This window comes from Cicer arietinum, unplaced genomic scaffold (genome assembly GCF_000331145.2).
Source record: "Cicer arietinum cultivar CDC Frontier isolate Library 1 unplaced genomic scaffold, Cicar.CDCFrontier_v2.0 Ca_scaffold_340_v2.0, whole genome shotgun sequence".
NCBI lineage: Eukaryota > Viridiplantae > Streptophyta > Magnoliopsida > Fabales > Fabaceae > Cicer > Cicer arietinum.
In genome coordinates this window covers 4,734-10,398 of record NW_027333989.1, presented here as the reverse complement: position 1 = coordinate 10,398, position 5,665 = coordinate 4,734, and the positions used below count along the sequence as shown (strand labels likewise).

The window sequence follows — 5,665 nt, the reverse complement described above, 5'->3', positions numbered from 1 at the left end:
GTAATCTAGTATATATAAAACTAGCACATCATAAAAATCACCTATATAATGGAAAATTAATCACAAAGTTTATTAACATATATTTTATAATAATTTTAATATCAAATTAATTATTTAAAATCCTATTTAATCAATAAAATAGTTTATCATAAAATTTAGGGTGTTACAAAATCTATTGATTTTCCTTGAGTGATTTTGACCTTTGAATGTGATATTTTCTTGATGGAATATTTGTGTAATGATACGGTCCTATTATGATTGTTTTCGTGTTCTTCTTACTTGTATTATATTTTTATCATGATTTCGAAACTCACCTCCTTCGTTGTTTGTGTTTCATTGGTTGGTCTCTGCGTTTGCGTAATCGCAGTTATTACAGTTATTACAGGGTTTTAATTTGTATTTTACTTATTTAATGTGAATCGAATTTTTGTATTAACACCTTAGAAGTACTAGTAAGTTTTTAGAATTAAATCAAGTAATTATACTTAAATCAAGCTTATCGAGATTGCACTATTTTAATGGATAAAATAAGTTTAAAGTGTTTTTATTTTTATTTTTGGGAAACGAGATATCCTAAATTAAATATAAAGTTTTTATTTTCTTGGAAATATATTTTTGTTTATCCGCTAAATGTTTTATAGGAATATGATATAAATTATTATATATATTATTTTGGGATTTAGAGTGTCACAATTTCAATTTGTGTTTGAGATGACGGTTTTAATGGAGTATCATATACCAAGGAGAGGAGAAAATAAATATTGTGAATTTGTGAAGTGGAGATTATTTTGTCATCATATAGGCATGGCCTGCCAAGCCTAGTGATTCCGGGGAAGTACAACTCAATGAGCCTGATCGTGGCGGTCTGCTGTCGAGTCTTAAGGCAAGATTGTTAGACCTTGGAGGTATTCGGGTGGGGAATTCCTAGAAGACTTGGAGGTAGCACACCAAATGTCGGGAGCTACCACGTAACACACGTCTACCTCGACTGTCACGTATATGTGTCTCGGGTTGAGTTGAGGGGATCTATGAGGACAGGGCCAATTTGAATTGTCCGTCCACCGGGATGGTGGCATAGTATCAAGCCTCCTAACCAAGTACTTCAGAGTTAGAATGGTACCACATTGTGAAGTAGAGTCTAAGCTCATGCATAGCATTGCATTTCCTTGTGATTGTTTTGTTGTGATTGATGTGTTTCAAAGGTAATAATAATTAGATGATTTGATGCATATTATAATGAGATGATTATTTTACTTGAGTGACTTTGATGTTATAGTATGATACTATTTAATTAAATATTTGTGGCATATTATAAAGCCTCCTAACCAAATACTTCAAAGTTAGAATGGTACCACATTGTGAAGTAGAGTCTAAACGCATGCATACCATTGCATTTTCTTGTGATTGTTTTGTAGTGATTAATGTGTATCACATGTGATTATCATTTCTCTAAGATGATTTGATGTTATAGTGAAAGGTATTGATTTTTCTTCAGTGTTTTTGACTTTTTAATGTGATATTTTTTTTGAGAAAAGTTTGTGTAAAAATACAGTTATATTATGATTTTTTCTGCGTGTTCTTTATACTTGTAATATAACATGATTTCAAACTCAACGCCTTCGTTGTTTGTGTTTGACTGGTTTGACCTTGCGTTTGCGAAATCGCAATTGTTACAGGTTAATGCGTCTTGAAGTTCAAGTTTTGGAGGAATCCCGTTGTGATAGGTGATACCGGGACTTAGGGTTTTAAATTGTATTTTACTTATTTAATTTGAAACGAAATTTTGTATGAAAATCTTAGAAGTACTAGTAAGTTTTTAAATTAAATCATGTAATAATACTTAAATCAAGCTTATTGAGATTACACTATTTTAACGGAGAAAATAAGTTGAAAGTGCTCCTTTTGATTTTTGATAAACGTGATATCCTAAGTTAAAAATTAAGTTTTTATTTTCTTGGAAGCATATTTTTATTTATCTACTGCAAATTTTATAGAAATATAATATAAATTAATATATATTTATATATATATATATATATATATATATATATATTATTTTGGGGATTTAGGGTGTCACACTACAATTTACAATAAGGAGTAGAAGTTTAAAATACATCAAATTCGCAGAAACAAAGTGAATGTGGTTTCTCACGTTCTAAATGTTGTTTTGAGTATCTAACCTTTGGATTCCAAGACTCCTATGTTTCGAGCCAACTAACAAATCATCTCGGTCCAATTGTGAATGAAGGCGAAGTCATGATTTTATGATAAATGGTTAGGAGAAAGCTAGATGGTTTTTACTCGTTGATTTTCTCTTTTTTTTTTAGTCATAGAAACTTTTGAACGAAATTGAATAAAGTTAAAGTAAGAAGATAATAGAAAAGAAATAATTTGAATGCCAATATTTTTTTTTGTGGTTAATTAATGTTAAAATCTAATAATACTTTTGTCAACGATTTTGGTTACTATTAAAAGAAAAAAAAATTATCAAAGGAATAATTTAATAAAATGAAGTGATATAAATTGCAAGGAGAAATTTTTATGGGACAATAAAGAGAAAAAAAAGGTTTTCAAGACACTTTTTTGTTATTGACTAAGATGGATGAAACAACAAGGATTGGGTAACAGCAATTCTACTACCTCCTAGCTTTATTGTTCTTTGGCCAAGGATAAAACAAAAACCCCAATATTTTTTAAAAATTCTAATTTGTAAAATAGTTTAACTAATAACTTTATCATTTAAATAAATAAAGCGAGACACATTATTATTACAATAGATAACAGAAAGATGATAATTAACACAAACAACATCCAACCAATATATTTTATAATTTTCCAAAGTAACTATATAAATAAAATAGACAACAACCCATAATACAATATAATCATCCAAGATCTAGTCCTCATATAATTCCTAGCCAACATAATTATATAAAATAATAATTCTAATTATTTAAATAAAATGAATTTGAATTTAAATAATAAATAAAGACAATTACTAATAAATACATATAATATTTATAAATATTTTTTAGTGTTAAATTAGAATGACCTATTTAGTTTTCTTATACTATTCCAACAAAAATAAATCTTTATAATAAAAGGTCGCACATCCCATTCTTTACTAATTTTTAAAATATAGAGATGAACATAATAAATTATATAACAATAATAGTATTGAATTAATTTAATTTAAATTATCTATATAATTGATGTGTTAAAATTTTCTTTTTAGAATAAATATATTCTTCCTGTTATGGTTTAGATATCTCCAAAGAAAAGATAAAATTATATTAATTAATCCAATACAAAAATGAAATTTGAAGATTTTAATAACACTGTACAAAAGATACAAATAATAAGATTTATCAACAAAATTAATACAAAATAGATGTTAAAAATAGTTAATAAAAATAGACAATTAAAATTAGTTAAATATATATTAAAGTAAAATATATATTATCTTAATATATTTTTTTTACTAGATATATTATTTTAATCCTAAATATTATTAAAGGGGTGTATTCAAACTTTTAGAAAACTTTAAAGTTGACTTCTTTTATTAGATGATTAATAATGTTGGTTGTTTATCTATAAAGCCTTGATTTTATTTTTACAATGATATATCATAGAGTAAAGAAACAACAATAATTCATATTGCTATTGATATTGTAGCTATTTGAAATGGCTAAATTTCCCTTCTTTCTATTCATCGTCTTTGCCGTTATTTTTTCAGGTATAAAATTTTTGTAACAAATTTTTTGCACCTATGTGTGTTGATAGTTTTCATTACATTAAATAAACAAGATTTTATTTTTTTGCTAATAATCTGGTTTTATTTAAACTGTTACAGTTATGACTAGTGGTGCGAGTGGACAACAAAAAAGATGTATTGAACTCATCTCAAAAGATTCATGTTTACTCCCAACATGCAGAAAGACGTGCTATTTAAAATATCCGAATAAAAATGGTTTTGGACAGTGTGTTAGTGCAAACCCTTTTACACCATATAGTTGTATTTGCGCATATGATTGTCAAACCTAGAACAAAAATATGATAGTTGCTCTATATTTAATGTAAAAGCATATCAAAATATAGTTAATAAATTTCACAAATTTACAATTTATGTTTTAAAAGTGCATTAAGCATTTTGGTATCCTTTATTTCAATTAAAACCAAAACTTGAGAGGTTTTTATTTTATTTTCGAAGAGATGGTAAATTATACCATAATTAACGCACAAAATTGTTAACTCCTGGATTTAAACTCGAGACAAGACGTCCAACCTCCCTTCTTTCTATTCATCGTCTTTGCCGTTATTTTTTCAGGTATAAAATTTTTGTAACAAATTTTTTTGCACCTATTTTTGTTGATAGTTTTCATTACGTTAAATAAACAAGATTTTATTTTTTTCTAATAATCTGGTTTTATTTAAACTGTTACAGTTATGACTAGTGGTGCGAATGGACAACAAAAAAGATGTATTGAACTCATCTCAAAAGATTCATGTTTACTCCCAACATGCAGAAAGACGTGCTATTTAAAATATCCAAATAAAAATGGTTTTGGAGAGTGTGTTAGTGCAAACCCTTTTACACCATATAGTTGTATTTGCGCATATGATTGTCAAACCTAGAACAAAAATATGACAGTTGCTCTATATTTAATGTAAAAGCATATCAAAATATAGTTAATAAATTTCACAAATTTACAATTTCTGTTTTAAAAGTGCGTTAAGCATTTTGGTATCCTTTATTTCAATTAAAACCAAAACTTGAGAGGTTTTTATTTTATTTTCGAAGAGACGGTAAATTATACAATAATTAACTCACAAAATTGTTAACTCCTGGATTTAAACTCGAGACAAGACGTCCAACCTAAAAATATCGGCATTCGCCAGTTGGACTAGGGCTTAAGGACAAAAGTTGAGAGATTTATTATAGTAATATTTTAGTTACAAATTTCAATTATAGTATAAGTTTTTTACATTATTTTAAAATGTGGGAGAACGGTAATGACTAAAAAAACAATGAACAAGTACATAAACTCTAATAACCATAACCATGTATCTAGAAAAGGTACAAATTCATACATTTATAAATTCTAGAGGCAATTATATAAGTTTTGAAAAGTACGATCATTGAATTGTCATTGTAACTAAATGGTACAGAGTTTGCAAAACATCCTCTGTTGTACTAATAAATAAAATGAATTTAAAATTCAACACACATAACTGTAGAACCTTATTCTTTGATGTCTGAATTCATGCCTCAAGCCGTCTTATCTGCTACAACTTGCTAGATACAGTGAGTACCAAATTCATCCTCTAATTATATTAGATAATTTAAAGCTTGAGGTGGAACTTGGAAGTGAAAATGTGCCAAAGTTTTATCATAAGGAAAACTTTTAACTGAGGAAGTCTGATTAGAGAAGTAGGGATAAAGGAAATCTGGATTAAGGAAGTTCTTATTAGAGGAAGTCTAACTAGATAAAGTCTAGTTGGAGGGAGTTTGAGTTAGATATAACCTGATTAGATAAATTCAAAATTAGGGTAAATCTAGATCAAATGTAATCTGATCAGAGGAATGTAATATCAGAGGAAATCTAGTCAGAGGAATTCTGATTAAAGGATGTCTGGTTTGATTAGATGGAAAATGGAAGAAATT

At 27.3% G+C, this 5,665-nt stretch overlaps 1 long non-coding RNA gene across 1 annotated transcript; it reads left to right on the top strand.

Annotated features, from left to right (window-relative positions):
* Positions 1 to 3,638: 3,638 nt before the first annotated feature.
* LOC140919135 (uncharacterized) lies at positions 3,639 to 4,115 on the top strand. Its single transcript, XR_012161728.1, has 2 exons — positions 3,639 to 3,736; positions 3,854 to 4,115. It is a non-coding gene; the product is annotated as an uncharacterized lncRNA (long non-coding RNA).
* The last annotated feature ends 1,550 nt before the right edge of the window (positions 4,116 to 5,665 follow it).